Genomic DNA, 21974 nt, shown 5'->3' with positions numbered 1-21974 from the left:
ACAGCTCATAAACTCAGGTGTCCCAAAAAAAAAATACTGCCTCCCCTTATTTTATAGAAACCAGCCCAATTTTATTCTAGCACTTCCCTCATACCAGGCCTCTTGCTACTCTTGACCTGAGTAACAAGGTCTTGGTGCTAGGCACACTTGAGTTACACTGGAGATGCCAATTATCCCCGTCTGCTTGGACCATTTCTTCCTTTTGTTTATTTAAAAATTAAAAAAAAATTTATGTTTATGTATTTATTTTGAGAGTGGGAGGGAGGCAGAACACAAGTCGGGGAGGGGCAGAGAGAGAGAGAGAGAGAGAGAGAGAGAATCCCAAGCAGGCTCCACACTGTCAGCTCTGAGCCCCAAGCAGGCTCGATCTCACAACCACGAGATCATGACTTGAGCCAAAACAAAGAGTCAGACGCTCAACTGACTGAGCCATCCAGGCGCCCCTGCTTGGACCCTTTCATAGCACCACTTGTGGCTTTATCTGCCAGGACACTGCACATAGTGTTCCTTTCTGGGGTCTTGGCCCCTTGTCAGGATATTTTGGGAAGCCAGGCTGATCGCCACTGTTCCAGGATGCCTGTAGTCCACCTTTCTCTTCCCACAACCAGGTCTTTGTGGACTGTGGGAGGGCACGCGTGAGCCCCTCTCTGCCTTCTACTTCTGCAGATCACTCTGCCTTTGCCACTAAATACCCTTGACCTCTTTATTTTTCCACAAAGCCCTAGACTCTTCATAAGTGCTTGTGAAGTAAAAGCCAGTGGGGCGCCTGGGTGGCTCGGTTGGTTAAGCATCCGACTCTCTCTCTCTCTCTCTCTCTCTCTGCCCCTCCATGAATCACCCTGTCTCTGTCTCTCTCAAATAAATGAACTTAAAAAAAGAAAGAAAGAAAAAGCCAGGTACTCTGGCCAGTGACTCCTGCTTTCTGCTCTGCCACATCCCTTAACTGTGCCAATGGAGGACAGAGCAAACGGCTTGCACTAAGAGAAAGGGCAATCACACAGTGAAGACAAAACCAATAAAACAAATGAATGCATGGAAATATTGTCCGTTCACACAAAGTCCCCAAAGCATGAGGTTAATTTGGGTCTTGACACCCTGTGGAGATAGAGCACGGGGAGAATCATGATTTCCAAAGACACCGCACATCATCTTCATCAGCTGCCTCTAGCCCACCTTTATATTCTAGGGCTAGACCCAACGAGGGGACCAAGTAGGGTACCCACAACGGCTAAATTAACTCAGTGCCTCACATGCCTTTTTCCAGCAGGCAGCTGCCTTTCAGGAGCACCTTGCTGGGAAAATCTACTTCTTTATGCCAGCCGACCCCATGTGTTTAGGAGGGAGCGAAACTTTCAGCAGCATTGCATAGAAGATGCCGAGTGTTACCAACTTGAGAAATATAGTTATCGATCTCTGTCCTTTACCCAGAGCTAACTGAGGGATGTGTTTTCTTTTCACATCAATGTGCTAGACTGCTCTTGGTGTGAAAAGACAGCAGATGCTGATTCTATTGCCATCTGAGTGTGTGAATAGGCCTGCGGAGCCCGGGAGTGCTTTCTGGAAGGGGTAAGTGTGTGAACACGTGTGTACGTGCACCCCCCCCCCACACCCACACACATACAGACACAACCACTCACACACAGAATCACGCACACGCTGTCACACACACATATATGCACACACGGTCACACACAGGCACAGACACAGACACCAGCACATGCAGATTCACAGGGTTGGTTAAGGTCGAGGCCAGGATCAACCTTACCAAGTCTTGTTAAAATACTTAAAAGTGTATTTTTCTGCTTCCCTCTCTATAAAATGGTTCCTACTTTTCAGGACCGTTTTCTTGTTTGCCTTATGTTGTTGGCTTTCTGAAGAAGGTAGCCCCAATAAAAAGCAATCTATTGCATCTTCATTATGGTTGATCACATCCATATGCTTCATTGTGTGGTTTCTTAGTACGTGCTTGCATCTTTTATCCCCAGCATCAGCCCCAGACCTGGCCACAGTAGGTGCCTGAAACCAGAGGTGCTTTACCAACATCGTGATTTGCATTTAGAACTTCTGTCTTGGAGACCTCTAGTATTAGCCTAGAATTACGTCTGGTCTCATGTAGTAAACCTGTGTTTGGTTCATGTCTGCTAGGAGCTGGATCCTTTGCCTCAATGTCTTCTGCTCCTCCCCAGGAAGTCATGAAATTGAAAACATTTTCTTTAGGGAAGCTAAAAGACTTGCCCTGATCACCTGGCCAGCCAGCAACAGAGTTGGGATTCAAACACACATCTTCCTGACTCAGAGACTAGGTATCGCATCGGGTCTCCCCACGTGACCCCATGTGTTCATGGACTTGAGAGCTGGAAGGTACCTAAAGGACATCCAACCTCTTCAACTTTTAGATAAGGAAGCCAAGCGCCAAAAACATTAATTGATTTACTCAGTGGAGTCCCACGGAGCATTACTGGGGAAGCCTGGGTCATGCTTTTGTACTTATAACAAATAGTTCTCTCCTGTAGAGGGAGAGCTCCTGTAGAGGAGCTCCACCAGACACCACGGTGCATACAACATGTGGAAGGGGGGCTCTGCTCTTGGGCAGTCATTAAAGAGTTAACAGAAAAAGAAAGAATCAACAGCAATAAAGCGCTGTCCCTGAATAAAGTGCCCTCCCAGGAATGGGAGGGAGGAGGGAGATGGCACAGAACAGCTTCTCATCGGAAGTTCATTTCAAGCTCAGTCTGATAAGCAGAAGAAATGAGCTGGTCACCAAGGACTTTGTCTCGGTCACATTCAGGAATCTGCTCCCTCTTGTCAAGGCACAGGCTCAGGGGGCTCTCCTTTGCCATCAAGTCGCTGTTGGAAGAGCCCTGTTGTCCAGGGTTTACAGTCGGGTAAGAAATTCTTAAAGGCCGCCCGAAAGTGGCTGAAACATCCACTGATGAAGGGAGAAATTTGTTAGGAGTCCATGCCAGGCAGCGACTGTCGAAACGCTTCCTTGAAAGGAGGTGGTTCCATTTGGTCACATTTAATTCTGGAAATAGCTCAAGGAAGAGGTTTACACAACAGGAATTTTCCTGTGGATTAAGTTGAATTGTTATAAATAGCAGCGGACCTGACATCTTGATTTAAAGCACAAATAAATTTCTGGCCAACATTCGTCTTGATCACGTGATTCACCATTTACTCACCAACGTGGGGCCTACTTCTATGGGTGAGCATATTCCAGACAGGAGGAGTCAGGTTACCATCCTACCTGAAATAAGCCTTCTCCTCACCCTCTAATGTCCAGACCCTTTGGAAAGGACCCAGATCCGTGTTTGAATTTCCACCACCCCCTAGAGCCCTCCCCAGCATCTCTCCTACCTCTCTGCACTCCTACGCCGACAGGTGTTCTGCACAAAAATATCAAAATAGAGCCAGGAAGGAGGCGTTGGTCATAGCTTTAAAAATACTGCTTTGTTTATTTCAATAAATAATGTGCGGTGTATACCTGATCAGCTTTTTCTATTTTTAAGATAACTTCTGTAACTTTAGAGCAATTCTTCATGTTGCTGAAGAGAAGATAATCCGAAAGAATTTTAGATATTGATTTTTACAAAGGAAAAATCCTGAATTGTTCCGTTCAGCACTTGGTGTTACCAAGGGCATGCTACCCAATGATCCTGCTCTACACCGAACACCACACAAGAATACCTGAGCCAGAGACGGGCTAGATGTCACCAGCCCCATTCTCCTTTTTTTCCAGGCATGTAAAAGAAGCATATTTCCCGGTCTCTTTTGCAGTTAAAATATGCCCACGTGACTGGGTCTCAACAGCGGAACGCCGGAGGAAGCAACGTATGTGACTTGCAGATGAGGTCATGAGGCCCCTTCGCGTGGTCCTCTTTTCTCCTTCTTTTTCTTTTACTGCAACTCTGGATAGGCTGAGGGAGCCTGAATCCCCACGTTACCATAAATAACTGCACAAGCCTCCAAGGTGAGTGCCATGCATAAGAGAAGGCTTTACTATGTCATGAGACTTGAGAGTTTCTGTTACTGCAGCAGAGCCTAGTGTGCTAATTAGTACTTTGTCTTCTCTTGCCCCACCACACATGACACAGCAATGCTGGACTGTGGCTGCCACCGGGGATGGGATGGGTGTGGCCAGATCCCCTCCCTCAGGACTCACTTCCCTAGCTTTCAGGAACGGTACATATTAACTTGGAATGATTCTTTCTGTCTTGAAAGATCTGGAAAGGATGAGAGGTATTTTATCTTCTTTACTATATTGCCGTTACTTTCACTTATCTCGGGTCCACTTAGCAGAACTCAAAGTCTCAGTTTCTGGAGGGCAACCTTTCTTCCTACTATTGAAGAAAAGCTATGGGTGCCTGAGCTCAGTCAGTTAAACATTTGACTCTTGATTGCGGCTCAGGTCATGATCTCCTGGTCAAGAGATGGAGCCCCACATCCGGTTCCACGCTTTAGCCTGGAAACTGCTTGGGATTCTCTCTCTCTTCCTCTTTCTCTGCATGCTCTTCCTCTCTCTAAATAAGTAAATAAACGAACATTTAAAAAAAAATAAAAGCTAAATGCACTGAAGTTATGCTATGGAGAAAGGGAGAGACGGAGTGCCTTTGAAAGATTCCCAGTGCGTGGAAGAGAATGGAAACCGTGATTTTCCCCAAAACCGGAGGCTGGGATTCCATCCCTGGCAGCAGATGAGGAGAGGGCTGCCACGGTAGCTGAGGGGGACTAATGTCCAGCACGTGTTCTCTTGGAGTTGAGGAGAATGCACGGCAATAGAGTTGATATTTTATGTCCTCTTAGTCTAGAATTTTAGAAGTTGCCAAGTGAGATTTCATTTATTTTTAAGGCAATAGTGTAATATTTCTTATATAAGAGAGCTTGTGGTTGAGGATTTACCCTTAATACATTCATACGTAAATCAAACTAGAGTGAACTTCTCTAAGGGTGAGAATATTTCTTTAACTGTGTGACTCTCTCTCTTTGTATCCTAGCTAGAGGTTTCTGAAATGAGCAACACTTTCTCAAAGGCTTGACAGCCCTCCTCCACTCCTTTTGTTCTCCTAGAAAAAAAACATTGTTGAATATAAAATGCCGTTCCCCACATCTGGCATATTGTACTGACCTTGGGAACACACATCTGAATATCTTACTTGGAGGTTTATTTACAGCCTGCCTTATAATTCAAGATAGATAATTCTTTACCCCCTTGCAGCTTGATGAGATGTGTGAGATTTAGGCGTTTGGGTGGGTAACAATTGGTTTTGGATGAAGGAGACAAATAGATGTGCGGCACGTTCACAAGAGCCACCTGTCTTGGGAGCCCCCATGTCATCCGGTACTATCACCAGCTAGTGATATGGTGCCTACACACGTCATCAACACTTGAGAAAATGATGACAGCCCTAGCCGCTTATGGGACATGAGTACCTAGGATGGAGAATGAGTTAGCCCGAGTTGCGGATAATTCTGCATGATGGAAAGGCTAGCGTATTGCAATGTGGGGAGTGTGCCCCTTTAAGCTCTACAGAGCAGCCCATAAATTCACCCCTGTGATGCCATGATAATCAAAGGTGTCATGAGGTGAATAAAATGGGACCTCCCAAGGTTCTGTGAGGAAGACGAGCTTTGGCCTTCCCCACGTGGACTTCTCTGGCTCTGTTCCTTCTCCATCTTTCTCGGCCTGCTCTGCAAGATATTGAGCTCTGAGGGCTACCTCATAGGCCTCCATGTCCTCTGGCTTCTGATTGGGAAGAGACTTCTCACAGGAGGAGACACCAGCAGGGAATTGGGAGGAGACAGGGCTGGGGGGTTTTATGCTCTCTGCTCCTTCCCGGGTCACAGGTTGGCAGTGAGTACATTCCTCCACAGAAGGTGACAGCTCCTGTTGGTGACCCCTCCCTTCACCGTCACAACTCCTTCTGGGTTTTGACGAACTTTCCATTCCCTTGCCTAGTTACTTCTAAGAATAGTCATGGCTCCCAAATGTTAATGGGGCTTCTCTAACCCCACTCACAATTGTATACAGGGTCTCTTCATTCAACTCTCAATTTACCCCCATTTTAGTGTACCAACACAATATGATATATTATCCTTAGATTCCCCCACAGGACTGTGTGCCTGCAAAGGTAGGTGGCGATGAAAACGGAGATCTAGTAACTATAACAACCTTCCTTAGAAAATCCTGACTTTATATCATACCATGTCATATCCTATCACTTTATAATATTAAATTATATTACATTAGCGAACCTCAACCTTCCAACAGAATTTGTCTGCTTTTTTTTTTTTTTTTAATTTTTTTTTTCAACGTTTATTTATTTTTGGGACAGAGAGAGACAGAGCATGAATGGGGGAGGGTCAGAGAGAGAGGGAGACACAGAATCGGAAACAGGCTCCAGGCTCTGAGCCATCAGCCCAGAGCCCGACGCGGGGCTCGAACTCCCGGACCGCGAGATCGTGACCTGGCTGAAGTCGGACGCTTAACCGACTGCGCCACCCAGGCGCCCCAAGAATTTGTCTGCTTTTATTTCCAAGGGTGTATATGTGCTTCAAAACTAATTTTTTAAGAGCATTGAACCACAGGTGAGTGTTTCTTCAAAGATTAACACATTCTTCTGGGTTTCAACAACGTTCCAGGCTGTTCTCTGCCCCAATTCAGCCAACCCTGTTACTCACCATGCGTTTCAGGCCTCCATGCAGTTTCTTCCTCGAACATCGCTTCCATCTGAGATCTCCACCTCCCCTCTGAATTCATCTGTTCAGCGAATTTGAATGTCTGCTAAATTGTGTGTCTTCAAAATGCTAGATCCCTGAAAAAAAAAAAAGATGCACCAGAGCCTTTTCTTTTTTTTTTTTTTTTTAATTTTTTTTTCAACGTTTATTTATTTTTGGGACAGAGGGAGACAGAGCATGAACAGGGGAGGGGCAGAGAGAGAGGGAGACACAGAGTCGGAAACAGGCTCCAGGCTCTGAGCCATCAGCCCAGAGCCTGACGCGGGGCTCGAACTCCCGGACCGCGAGATCGTGACCTGGCTGAAGTCGGACGCTTAACCGACTGCGCCACCCAGGCGCCCCAACCAGAGCCTTTTCTAAAAAACCCACTTTCCTCTCTTTTAGGCTCCAGAACCTCTGCACTTTGCTCTGCTCGGATCACCTTCTACTCTATACTCCGACTGTTGTTCTCATGCCTGTCTTTGCCATTATATTATGAGCTTCCTGAGGATGGCAAACCCATTTTGACCTTCCCCATCTCTTTAAGCACCACATACATGCATATCAAGCATATAATATATTCTTAGTTAATGTCTGAGGAATCAAAACGAATCACCGGGATAGCTTACCCCCATCTGGCAAATGCACCGAGAAACCGATATGATATGGAAGAATGGCTTGACAGGCTGGAATCTTTGTCAGATGTTCCAGACTTGAGAACCCAGGGGTTCTGGCCAATTTGAGCAATTTATACAGTGGTAGTATAAACCCCATAAAGAGAGCATTTCAGAGAGAGCTAGAACAGAGAGCTTGCCCAATCTGAGATGTCCCAATCGCAAAATACACTCTGTTCCCTCACCTCCTCTGCCCTGCTCTTCCCCAGAGCTCTAAATAACCAGCCTGGACAGCTTTTAGTAACTCTGGAAAATGTATGTAACTGCTGATAAAGTCTAGCCCAAACATCCCTCTCACACTGCGCTGACTCATTTGCCCAAAATATGCCTGACCAGTGAGGCAGAAATAATGATTCTTACTGGCTTTTAACTACCAGGCTCCCCAGCTCTATTTCCTTTAGTCCTAGGGGCACATTCTAATTTGGTACAGAAAAGAAAATGAGAAGTACGCCTGCCAGTTCCCATCCTAGAATGACTGAAGAAAGAAAATGTGTGCAGTTGTGTTAAAGGTCCATGTGTTTATATGAAAGTGTCATTCACAACCTCCGCTCCCGCTTCACACCCAACCATCACTCCCATCGCCATAGATCTGTCTTAACCTCATTTCATCTTGGAGTTCTGCCATTGTCCTATAGTAAAAGAAATGAGAGTAAACATCACCGCAAGAAGGAGATGAAGAATAACATCTTCTTTACAGAAACTTTCAGAAATCCCTTTCTGCTTCTCTATGGGGGTTGCTTAGATCGACAAACAATGGATTTGATTTATTTTATGTCAGAAATACTGCAAAAGGTGTCATCCAAGCAGTGTTCCCCTTCTGTACTGGATCCCAGAAAGGTTACAGCCAGTGTTTGCACTCCATTTACAAGAGTGTAGGTCTCCATGAGACATAGTTTTGTTTAACCCTCATTTCTGGTTCCATTTATATTCGTGTCCCTCTGGCCCTTTTCTTTGTCTTCTGCTCTTAGCCTGTCTTGGTATATCTTCTGTATCTTTGCAGGATGTCAAAATACTTTGTGGAAAAGGAAAGGGCATACCAAAAGTTTAAAGATCACTCTGAACTCAAGGTAGATAAGTCAAATCATCTAAACTTAACGGCAATTACTCTCAAAGTGAGGGCCAAGATATAGGAACAAGTATTTTGCATCCTCGTACGCAGAGACCAGAGGAAGAAGGGAAGAATCAATCCACACACAGTCATCACACTCCCTCAATACACAAAATCATATCACCTCTCTTTTCTCTTACACATGACTGGTGTCCAGAAAGAACTGATATTCTTGACCCGCTGTTTGTAGAAATTAAGAAGGGGAACACAGGTGTGCATATTAGTTTGTGTATTAAGGGATACCTGTACAAGTATGTTGTAAGGGTTAGATGTTGGCACTGATTCGTGCATTTACATTAATTCTCAAATGAAAACGGGAATCCATTCAGTCTGTCTTGACACCTTATCATTTAGAGCTAAGCTATGCTATGCACCCTGTTTTGTATCTTAACAGAATTTGGAAAATCTAAGATCATAGAATGCTAAAGCTGAAAAGACCTCTATAGTAATCTATTCCAAGCATAAACATGTGTATGCGTTTTTATGTTTTTTAAACTTAGTTGCAAAATTAGCTTATACTTGATATAAGTATGTCAAATTGAAAAAAAAAATGTCAAATTGCCCTAATGTATAAGAAGCAGAATGTAAGTCTTATCACTTCTACTCATACTTCCCAGAATAAGCACCACTAATAGGAGCTCTTTTATTCATTCATTCATTCATTCATTTATTCAAAAAACATTTATCAAGAACGAATTACATATTAAGCAAGAAAATCAAGACAGGCAGAAAAAAATAAATAGATATAGAAAATAACTTCAGTTAGTCACAAGTGCTGCAAAGAAAAGCAAAGTACAGTGGTCTGAAGTACAGTCCATGTAGAGTGACGAGTTCAGTCTTTTCAGACAGAATGTGAATGCATGGCAAAGGGAACAGCAGATCTATGTCCAGCAAGCAGGAGTGTGCTAGGTATGTTCTAGAACAGCCAAGTGGCCAATATAGCTAAGGCGTTCTGAGGAAGATGAAGAATGTACAAGATGAGATTAGAAATGTCAATAGTAGGCAGATTTTATAAGTCCTGCAGACACTGTAAGGAGACTCGTTTCTTTTCCAAGTGTCAGGAGAAACAGTTGGCTGGTTTTAAATGGGAGAGTGCAACTTTAATAGCCAAAAAGTTCTTGCGTGGGCAAAGTGATCTAGGGGGATGCCCAAAGATTAATTGTCAAGGAGTCACCATCCAGAGGGAAGAATTACTCTATATGATGGTTTCTGTAGTATTTACGCTAATAACTGCTTCCTGTTGCCTTAAATCCTACAAGACTATTAATAACAATAAAAAATCACAAGCTGGCCTAGCAGACTCAGAAAGATCTATCTGATGTCATGCCAATACCTGAGTTCACAGAGTGGCCAAATGAGGCTCAGGGACAATGGTCAGCTGACAATACGCTCAGCAGACTCACCTGTCGGCACCTGTTCTTTATGCAATAACTAATATCTATGTATGTTCTTTATAAAAATTTTATTTTCAAATAGTTTAAGAGTCATAAGAAGTATCAAAAACAGTACAAAGAATTTTCACGTACCTTCGCTCAGCTCCTTCCAATGATAATATCTTACATCACCATAGGCCATGTCAAAACCAGGACTTTGGCATTGATCTAATGTTATTAGGTACAGACCTTATTTGGATGCCACGAGTTTTTACAGACTCTCTTCTTACATTATTTACTTTGAGGGAATTTATAGTGCTATGAAATTTTATCCCATGTGGAGATCCTAGTAACCATCACCACAATCAGGATACAGACGGACTTATCGCCACAGAGACGGCCCCGTGTTAGTTCATTGTATCCATTGTTGAAAGCCAGCTTGTGCTTTATGAATACTCAAAACCTGGACAGGAAGAATTCTTCTATTTGTGCTTCTTTATTTAACCTTTAGCTTATTATATTCTATAAATCTACTTAATAAAATGTTTCTAGACCTTTAAATATCACAATATATAAATATTTACACATTTCACAAATTATCTTAAATATTTAAACATTGATTTATTTAAAGTGTAAGTAACAAAGTATTCCAAAACATTTCAATGAAATCCAGTCTAATTTGTCAACTTTTTAATTGATTCAATCACCTTGGACTTCAAAATATTTAGAAGTTTATTTTTATAGGTTTATTTACCCTAATACAAAAGCAATGATACTGTGATTGTGATTCACTTTTTTACTTTTTTCTATATTTATATTATACGTCCCCAAGGTTATAGTGATTCTGCCAGACTCAAAAGAAAACACCATCTCCACAAATCTGGTAGGATGATGAGTTCTGGAGTATTAAATAACTAACTGATTCTTGGTCATAACATGAGATCTGGTCGTGTCTAGGATCTTTCAAACTAGAAGGGTGTTCATAAGACCCCCCCCCCTTCTTTTTTTTTTATGATCAATGCTCCCTTGCAAATGGAACTTTTCAAGTTCATACCTTTAAACAAAACAAATCACACCTTCCTCCAAAAAAAAAGAGGAATGTTTCACTTTATTGCACCCTGGCCTACATGGCAAAACCCATTGTCTTCTGAAATTTATTCACAATTTTGATATAGTCCGTTAGCATTTTTGAAAATCTGGGTATAACTGTATTCAAATATTATTATAATTAAAAGCCTTATCCATGGTTTTGTGATTCAAGAGATGAGAACCTAGTCTGTGCAATCTACTTCCCCTTGGGTCCATCAACTTGATGCATTCTTTGGAACTCTCTTTCCACCTGAGCTCTGGGTTCCCATCCTTCCTATCTTTAGTAAAATCCTTTCTTCTCCCAGAAATAACTTGTTTGCTCATAATTCCCAAAATGTACCTGTTCCTGCCTACACCGAGAAAAATTCAATATATACTTCCTCTAAATAACTTACCCACCTGTATCAACTATCCCATATACATTACAATGAACACAAATAAGCATATACTGTTATAAGCACTATTTTTATTTTACAGCTATCTTTTAATACATCTTATTAAATGGAATCTGCTTTCATTCAGGCTTTTTGATGATGAACCTGCCACACCTTGGCAAATATGTGCCCTATAAGCAACACTAGGGCATTTTCTCATAGCATATTTGTGTTCTGGCCAAAACAAGATGTTCTACTCCCAACTTGATTTTTTTTTTTTTCAAGCCCAAGACATGGAGTTAGGCACTCGCCAAGGATCTTTGTTTCCTTTAGTGACAAATAGCATTAGAGACCAAATCTTGTTTACTTAACAATGTACTATGGGTTCTGTATAACATCAGAGCATATAGATTTAAATCCTCTTCTTTTTAAATATGCTTACTTTCAGTAATTTATGATTATAATGAATTTTAAGATGTAGGAAAATGCCAATTAAACCTAAAATTTAACTGCTTAGAAAAAACTGTCAGTTACCATCTCTTTCTCTCTCTCTGCATATATGCAAATGGAGGCATACATTACATTTTTTGAACAAAAAATGGAAAGTCAAGGAAAAAAATAGTTTAAGGGATTCAAATAAAAACCAGAGTCTTTATTAGTTGATGTACATCAGCGAGAACCTAAAACCAGGTTAATCCCCAGACCAAAGCATGACTAAAGTTCTACAGGAGAGGGAAAAGGTGGGGATATCTGTCCCTGTGGTGTGGCCTGGATTGCTTTCTTTTCTTTTCTTTTTTTTTTAATCTCTAACTCCTGCAAAAATTGTGGTTGCAAGAGGTAAAGAATGTTCTAGTTTCTCATGCTTTTTGCTCAGGATCACTGGTACAATCCCATTCGAGCAACTGTCATAACAATTCTTTCAAGAGCTATTTTTGCAAGCTTTGTGGTTTGTCAAGTTTGGAGGTGGGGAAAGAAACACAGGGAAATAGTAGAAGGTAAAAAGAAGGAAAGGAGGCTAGGGTCAAAGCAAGGAAAACAGAGGTCTGTTGTAATTCATCTATAGAGTTCATCGTAAGTCATTCAATTATTAAATGTAATTTTACCTGAATTTAATAGAAGACAAAGGGATGAGCAAAACTGAAACAATTAATAAACTTTATATCATTATTTCTTCACAACAGAAATATTTCCTGAAAGATCCCTAAAGCTAAGGGAATCTGCCTTTGTAAAAAGTGCTAAAAGTCAAAAAACCAAAATTTTCTATTTGGATTCATTTTGGAGAACACTGATTACATTCCCACTAAAGATGAGGAAATTAGCATTCTCACATCTCCTCCCACAGTCTTCCTGCCCACATTCATACTGCCATTACATCATTAATTCTCACAATAATGTCACCTAGGTCTATATGCTAGTGGATCCGAATTTTCATGAGCAGAGCTTTTACTGTGAGTTCTCCATTTTGGAATTTTTTATTTTTACTAATCCAGTAATAAAATAACATTGAGATTAAAAAAAAATTTAATGTTTATTTATTTTTGAGAGAGAGAGAGAGAGTGTGTGATTGGGGAGGGGCTGAAAGGGAGGGTGACACAGAATCCCAAGTAGGCTCCAGGCTCTGAGCTGTCAGCACAGGGCCTGACTGGGGGCTCAAACTCATGAAAGGTGAGATCATGGCTTGAGCCAAAGTCGGCTGCTTAATCGACTGAGCCACCCAGGTGCCCCTAGAAATTTTTTTAATAAAGATTCACGAGTTCATTTTTGTTTTTGTTTTGTTTTTATCTAAAGTGTCATATAATTAATTATCATTTTATGTGGGAATAATATCCTAGAACCGTATAAGGCAAAACAAAATGGCACTCTAGAACATATTTGACCGGTAGAACTCTCTACAATGATGAAAATGTTCTATATCTGTGGCTATTGAGTCCTTAAAAACATGACCAGAATGAACAAAGAACTCAACTTTTCATTTAAAAAAATTTTTTTTCAACTAGTTACATTTCAATGGCCACACGTGGTTAGTTGCTACTGTAATGGACGGCCCAATTCTAAAAGATAATATACAAGACTATTTTCATGACCTGGGAGGGAAAAGATTTCTTAAACAAGACACAAAAAGCATGAAGCATAAAAGAAAATGTCGATAATTTCTATTTTATTAAAATTAAGAACATCTTTTTATGACAAGATACCACTAAAAGAGTAGAAAGGAAGCCACAGAACAGAAGGAATTTGCAACACCTTTCTGGGAAAGGGCTTCTATACAAAACATTGAGAGAATTTCTAAAATTCAGTCAGAAAAGCACAGACAAGGCAAAAGAGGCAAGGTACTTGAACTATAGGTGCTTGTTTATAAGGCTTATTCAAATGGCTCATAAATACATGAAAAGCTGCTGGACTTGGTCATCAGGAATATGAAAATGAAAGCTGTGCATACACCAGAATAGCTAAAGTTAAAGAGACTGACGTTACTATGTGTGAGTGAGAATAAGGAGCAACGTGAACCCTTATACATTGCTGGTAAATTGGTAAAACTTTGGGAAAGGTTCTGGCATTAACTATGCAAGCTGAACATACACGTTCTCTTTGAGAAAGCATTTCCAATCCTAGGTATAAAAAGGGTAGGAATGTTTGAACACATACACAAAAAGAGGAATAATCACAGAAAAGAGGAATAATCACAGAATCATGATTCATAATGGCCCCAAACTGGAAACACCTTGAATGTTAAGGGTAGAAGGAAAAATTGTGCATATTCACGCCGTGAAATTTTGTGAAGCATTTTACAAATAGAATTATAATTACAGGAAATAACAAAGATAAATCTCACAAATATAACATTGAGCAAAACAAGGTAGACTTAGGAGAATGATTCCACCTTTGTGAAGTTCAAAGATGGGTGAAATTAAACTAGAGTATTAGACATCAGAATACTATTACCTTGGAATAGAAGGGAAGGGGTAGTAATTGGGGCTGCCATGAAATGTGCTTTTGAGATGTTACTAAAGTTTTATTTGTTGATCTGATGCTGATTACACAGATGTTTATCTCATACTTTTCTATGAAGAGTTACATTTAGGCTTTGAATACTTTTCACTATGTTTATTATTCTTCAGTAAAAAATATTTTTAAGAAAGAGATCTTGAACCCCAGAGAACAATTAGAGAGTGACCATTTCTTAATTAAATGCTCTCATTCTTTAAATTGTTGGCCAACATTGGCATACATGCATAAATAAATAAATACATAAATAAAATCTCATTTTTATTTGTTTTTAGTTAGTAGTGATTTTACTGGATATTTTTATTCACCTTCTGTGAAATGTTTATTCATAGCCTTTTCTCACTTTTTATGGGGTACTTCTCATTTTCATAATGGTTTATGAGAACATTATCCAGTATGGATATTGTCCATCTATCTGTCCATTAGGCTGCAAACATTTACGTTGGTTTGTCATTTAATTTTGTTTAGAGTAAAATTTCACCATGCCAAGTTTTAAATTTTATTTCTATTAAGTTAATCTCATCATATCATTTCATTTTTTGGTTTCTGAGCTTTTTTGATTGCTTATAATAGATTCAGGGTGAAAGTGACTGATCAAGGGGGTGCATATCAGGAGATGTGTCCATTGGGCGGTATCTTCATAGACTATCTACCTCAGTGGACATCTTCGTCTTGGTTTTGGTCTTGTCCACAATAAGAAGGTCTTGGGTTTTCCATAGATACTCGTTGTTGGTTTCTAGCTTTTACCAGCTATGTATAAGGGTTCACGTTGCTCCTTATCTTATTCAAGATAAGGAGGGATCTACCATACACAGAGGTTTATGAGAATGGATGCTTAATAGTGTCAAATGTAATTTGCAATTTATAAAGATGATCCCGTGGTTTTCTCCTTTAAAATATTTATGTAATGACTTCCATTAATTGACACAATGCCTAACCTTGAACACTTCTTCCATGTCTGAGGTAAACCTTCTGTCAGTCTGTTTGGTCTGCTATAATGAAAGACCAGAGACTGGTATCTTCTATACTGAAGAAATTTATTTCCCCCAATTCTAGAGTCTGAATAGTCCAAGACCAAGGCACTGGCAAATTCAGCATCTAGTCAGGGCCTACTTTCTGGTTTCTAGATGGTGCCTCCCTGCTGTGGCCTCACATGGTGGAAGGAACTAGGGAGGTCTGTGGAGTCTCTTTTATAAGGGCATTAGTCTCTTTCATGGATGTTCTACACTCAAGACCTATGCAGCTCCTGAAGTCCCACATTCTAATATCTTTGGGGGTTAGGATTTCCAAATAGGAATTTTAGGGGGATACGGACATTCAGGCCACAGCGCTCCCCACCATGGTCAAAGCGCACCATTCAATACGCTAGCAGATTCATTTGTTAGAATTTTACTGGAGAATTTTCCATTTATGGTCATGCATGAGACTGACATATAGTTTCTTTAATTTTGTAGCACATTTCCTAACTGCTTCATTTTATGAATAAAGGATATGAGACCAGAGAGGTGAAATGAATGAATGTCTCAAATTAGTAAGAGAACTTCTAGAAATAATGCCCTCTGATTCCAACTCAATGACTTTCCTACCATGTGATGCTGCCAGTGTCTCAAAATATTCTAGGATTATATGTTTGTTTGTTTGTTTGTTTGTTTGTTTGTTTTGGTGTTAGGACAGTCTCCAAATCTTTATAATCCTAGAAATTGAAGAAAGTGTCCAACATCGTCCAGTTAACATTTATTAACTGTAAGTTATTCAAATAGTGTTTATGTGTAACTCATCTTCTGCCAGATCCCATTAGCCTCTGTGTATAAATGGATATAATTAACTCCCTTAATAATAGCTTTAATAGGAGCTTAAATAGCTCCTTTCCCCCTGGTTATTAACTCACAGGGATTCCCAGGTCATGCGCCCTCTCTAGGTCTCATCCAATTAAACTACAGAGTTCCTAGATTGGTCTCACCCAAGTTTTTGGGGTGCTCTCCACTACCAGGTGGCCTGTTCTTTCTCCCATTCCGCCACACTCATGATTGCATCCAAGGCCAACTGAAGGATGGCACATCACATGAGCCTCTCAGGAAAGCTATGCCTATGCCAAGGATGCGATTTCTAGAATTACTCCAGCAGCAGTGTTGAAGTTCTAAAGCCTTTCCGTCATTCTGGCAGTACCGTTTGGGCCCACGTACTGCACGTGTAATACCTTTGGAAAACTTATCCCGCCCACTCTCCAAAATCAGGGGAAGAGTCCAGGCTACCTGTGCCATCCCTTCAGGGGATGCTCCCCACCTCCAGCCTCACTCTGCTATAGCCTTCAGTCCCCGCAGGTCAGTGACTAGTCACCCATCCCACTTGTGGATCAGGTACTTTGGGGACACACTGGAACCTAACCTTTGGCTCAGAATCGGTCCTCTACTACGAATGTGTTATATTTGTGTATATTTTTTCCCTAAGCTTTAGGAGCAAGGAGAGAAGGAAGTCCATGGAAGTAAATTGATGCAAACCTAACACTGAGCATAAAATAAGAGGCCCAACCAGCTCCAAATGCTCCTAAGAACGCCTCTGTGTGTAGAGAAGTAGGTAATTATCAGGTGATTTTGCTCCACAGATTAAATTACACAGATTCAGACTAACCCCCATGCTTTTAAAGAACTAGAGATATTTTGAAATCATCCAAAGGGTTATGAAGGTACACACCTTCCTGAGGTTGTGTAAAGAAATACATCTAAACAAAACACCAGCAGAAACGGCAACAATATGTAAGATTTAGCCTCAAGTCTTTGGCGTAAGATTTTTATCTAAAGCCAAAGGTAAAGAGAATGTGATGAAATTGATGATTGATTCGGCTAAAAATTTGAAGCAATTTTGTCTTAGAGTGTTTTAAATATCAAAAGTAGTTTTGACATCTTAAAATATCAAAAGAGAGCTAATGTTCCTTTAAGGAAACATTAGACTTATAACAACTTAGAGAAAAATTGCTTGACAAAGAAGCTTTGAGAGTAGATTAGCTTATTAGACATTTGAAGCCATTAAAAAGAAACAATACTTTAAGGAGTGTGGCCCTTCCAAAAGATGGCTCAATCCTTGGAACTGCATGGAGACACTGGATGTAGACCAAGAAACACCAGAAACCGAATGATCAAGCAAGCTTTTCAGTAGAACTCTATACTCGAGAAGAGACTTATTGAGTAATTTCCAATAATTCAGTAACCGTTTTGAAAAGAAAAGAAAGCATTCGCACCTTTTACAAGACTGAAATAAACCCCCGGGTCTTTGCACGGCTGTTCCATCCACCTGGGTGCCCTCCCCCTGCTGGTCTGCCTAGCAAACTCCCACACGCCCTTCATAAGCATCTCACATTAACACTTCCTGTGTGGTTTCTTCCTAATTTCCTTAAAAAAAAACAAAACCCACACAGATATGTGTTATTCTCTACTCCCACTTCATATGGGTTACTGTCTTGTCACAAATACAGTACTGCCTTGTAATCATCTGCACTCCCCTAAGCAGAGTATTTACTTCTTTTAACTTTAGCAACTCCGCAGCACCTCAACCAGCACCAGCCACAGAGTGGGCACTCAGAGTCTCTGATGAACGAATGGCACGTCAACGTAGGGAATAACGTTGTACACATTTAAATTCCAAGCATGACTTCAGAAAACGTTTGTGAGGAATACGTTGTGAAAAAATAGATTGCAAACATGTCTGTACAATTAGATTACAGCTATAAAAGAACCATAGCTTTATAGACTCGAAAGTAAAACCATCAAAGTATGTGTTCATGTTAGAGCGATTAAAATATTTTCCCTTGTTGCGTTATCTTTCCAAATTTTTTTTGTTTTGTTTTGAGGGTTTTTGTTTTGCTGTTTGTTTTTTTTGTAACAGCATGTCACCTATGGGTTTAACGTGACTGTCACAGGATGGTAGAAGAAGACTCTTCCTGTAAGTGGTTTCAACTGAAGCATCGACACAATAAATATTAGATTCTAGTAACGGAGGCATAAACCTGTCCATCACTCTCAAACACAGAATTATAAAGTTAATAAAATCTCTCAAATTTTGGATGGTTCAATGAGATCAAGGTATATAAAGCATTAGAGAAAAGCTTTGGAGAAGAGTTCAGTGAAACATTTTTTTGTTTTCTTTTTGGACAGACCTGTTGCCTTGTTCTGCTTCCTCATACCCGTCTTTCGGGAGCAGGTGGGACTGTCAGAGGGCAAAAAATGGGCCATCTACTTAAAGGCCTGCAGGGCAGCAGCCCTTGGGCTAGATTGCCTCTAAGGTGTCCACTCAGAAAGTACTGAAATTATGTGCCCTGACATTAGGATACACAGAAAACTAGCTCCTGATTTACAAGTGAGCAAGTAAGGCCAAGTGTGGGATGTCGTCTGAGCCTGCCACAGAAATCTTGAGGAAAAGAGAAGGCCCAAACAGTTGCTTTGTTGAGGCTAGAGACTGGTCTCCCAGGGTTTAGAGAGGCAAGGGATACATGAGTTTCCCCACAGTAATGGTGGACATTAAGTTGGAATGGGATTGTTGAGGATCCTGTCCTACAGGGCCAACTGGGGGGGGGGGGGGGGGGTAAGGAGAGAACCCGGAGGGATGGTGGGAGTTGGAGGGCGTAACACCAAGTGATTGAAGTCTGAGAAAGGAGTCTCACTTCGCAACACAGGTTAAATTTTCTTCTGCTTGAGTCAAAGAAACTGCAAGAGAGAGGGTCTGGACACAAAACCTCCAGAGAGTCCTCCAAAGCACTTTATGGGAGAAACAGAAGACGGCTTTCACCAACTCTGGGGCCTGGCCCATAAAACATGATTTCTCCATCCTGGAGAGAATTGTCCTCTTCCTCCTCTAGGCCTTTCCCACTAGGGCCTTTCTGAGGAGTAATATAGGTAGTAGGAAGTCCAAGGCCATGCTCCCTGTTCTGAGAAGCAGGTCCACATTACAGGAGGGAAGAAAATGTTATACTAAATTAATTTGGGCATTTTGGTGATTAAAAAGAGCTGAACTTCATATATTCTCAATGGAAGGTATTTGTCACTTAAAGTAAATGTTGCATTAACTCCTAAGAGTGAAGAGAAAGTCAGGAGTTTGCAGGAAAAAGCTTACCACAGGCCAAAGATTACCACCACGGGGTAACATTTTAAAGGATGGGGAGGGGGGAGGGGGCTAAAAATTAAACCGTGTTTTGATTCCAATGCACACATCAAGCTTGTTTGATATGCCAGTTGCATAAGGAATATCAGTCAGTCTCCTTTCTTTTTTTTAAATGTTTTGTTATTTATTTTGGGAGGAGAGAGACAGATACAGCATGATCAGGGCAGGGATAGAAAGAGAGAGAGAGACACAGAATCCAAAGCAGGCTCCAGGCTCTGAACTGTCAGCACAGAGCCCGACACGGGGCTCAGACTCATGAACCATGGGATCATTACCTGAGCCAAAGTCAGACGCTTAACCAACTGAGCCACCCAGGAACCCCAGTCAGTCTCCTTTCTTAATGCTCCAGTAAGTCATGAAAAGAAGTTGTCCAGGTCAAAAAGGTTATTTGGCTTTGATTTTTATTTCAAATGTTATTTAAACCCCCACGAGCCATGGGACATTCTACAATATTTCATATGCCTTTGGATGAGAAAGCTTGGATCATTGAACACAAGGTGTGGAGGGAAACTCACAAGTCGTGTCTTATCCCTCACTTTACCGATAAGGAAATCCGTGGCATAGAGCATTTAAATGACTTGCCCCAACACCACTGCGAGTTAATAGCAAAGCAACTTCTGACACATCACACTTCCTTTCCTGATCTGCTCCCAAATTTCCACAGCCTGCTGTAGCTACACCCCCAGTCTGAAAGGAGTCTGAAAATAGAAAAGAAGTGGGCAATTTTCCTAACAATGCTAATCAGAAGTTACAGTCTCCACTAAAAGAGTGTCAGAGGGTCTCACAAAGCAAGCTTTTAGGGAATGTAGGAAGTTAATTACCTTTCTTTGTAATTCATTAGTCACCGTCCTTATAACCTGAGGCCCTTTGAAATACAACTTGTATTTAGTAGCATGGATTCGGAAGACTTTAGATATTAATATGTCCAAGAGAGCCTCTTTCATCTAGTTTATTAAATTTTCCTTTGACAGGCTTAAATGATTTTTAGAACTTATCTTCATGTTTTGTTACAAACAACAAAACAGCTAGGATCACAGAGAAAGAATGTTTTGATTGGAATTAATGATTACTTAGTATATCTCCTTTAAATGAACGTGAAAATGGAGCTTACATATTTAAGTGGCTTCCTGAGATGAAATTGACTAGGCTTTCAAATCCAGGATTGAAGAAAGGATTGTTTGTCCCCAAATAACTCCCTTAGCAATCTGCTACAGCATCATTATATGTACCCGTTGCTTTAGGGTAAAACTTTATGTCATCTAAGAATTCTGGGAAAATGCAAATATGTTACCTGGAATGTGACATCAACATTTACCAGTATTCCTTAAAGAGATGGCATGATGAACAGAAATGGCAAATAGGACAGAGACCTTTGGCTGGGGTTGGGTGGGGGTGGAGGAGATGAGAAATATTCTGGGCAGCAGATTGTCCCAGGACAGACAGATAAGGCATCCAGAGAAGGAACCAGAGCAAAGGGAACTAGAAAGAATGCATTGTTTCTTAATGTGCTCGATATAATTAATCATTAGGAAAATGCAAATCAAAGTCACAATAAGATATCACTTCACACCCACTAGAACGGTTATAATAAAAAAGATGGGCAGTAGGTGTTGGTAAGAATGCGAAGAAAATGGAACTCTCACACATTGCTGAGGGGAATGCAAAATCGTGCAGCTGCACTCGAAAACATTTCAGCAGTTCCTAAAAGTTACAGAGCTACAATAAGGCCAGCATTTCCACTCCTAGCTATATATACCCAAGGTAATTGAAAACATATATGTGCACAAAAACTTGTACATGAACATTCATAGTAGAGTTATTTATAGTACCGATAAGTGGAAACCACCAATTGTTCATCAGTTGACGATTAAACAAATGTGGTATATCCATACAGTGGAATATTACCTTGCCAAAAAAGGAATGAAGTACTGATTCATACTGTATTATGGATGGACCTAGAAGTCATTATGGTTAAGTGAAAGAAACCAGTCACAAAAGATCACATGTTGTATGATTTCCTTTATATTAAGGACCCATAATAGGAAAATCCATAGACACAAAAAGTAGGTTAGTTTTTTCTAGGGACTGGGGGATGGAGGGATGGGGTAACAGGTAAAGGGCTTCTTTGGGCATGAAGAAAATATTCTAGAATTACATAGTAGTAATGTTTGCACAGTTTTGTAAATTAAAAGCAGTTGAACTGTAGACTTTAAATTTTTTTTAATGTTTATTTTTGAGAGAGAGAGAGAGAGAGAGAGACCGAGCATGAGCAGGGGAGGGGCAGAGAAAGAGAGGGAGACACAGAATTGAAAGCAGGCTCCAGGCCCCGAGCTGTTAGCACAGAGCCCGACGCAGGGCTCGAACTCAAGAACCATGAGATCATGACCTGAGCCAAAGTCAGATGCTCAACCGACTGAGCCATCTAGGTGCCCCAAATTGTAGACTTTCAAGAGGTGCATTTTATGGTATTTTAATTATATCTCAA

General features: G+C 40.8%; 1 long non-coding RNA gene across 13 annotated transcripts in view; it reads right to left on the bottom strand.

Annotated features, from left to right (window-relative positions):
* LOC111559527 overlaps nucleotides 1-21974 on the bottom strand; it is an 81337-nt gene that overhangs the window by 42646 nt on the left and 16717 nt on the right. For all 13 annotated transcript variants that reach the window (XR_002740556.2, XR_006594380.1, XR_002740560.2 and 10 more), the window contains one exon: nucleotides 6679-6812. This is a non-coding gene — a long non-coding RNA (uncharacterized LOC111559527). The remainder of the gene's footprint in view (nucleotides 1-6678; nucleotides 6813-21974) is intronic.

The sequence above is a fragment of the Felis catus genome, chromosome A2 (assembly GCF_018350175.1).
Source record: "Felis catus isolate Fca126 chromosome A2, F.catus_Fca126_mat1.0, whole genome shotgun sequence".
In the NCBI taxonomy this organism is placed as follows: domain Eukaryota; kingdom Metazoa; phylum Chordata; class Mammalia; order Carnivora; family Felidae; genus Felis; species Felis catus.
The sequence above is the reverse complement of the archived record's forward strand: the minus strand, read 5'-3'. Positions and strand labels throughout refer to the sequence as shown.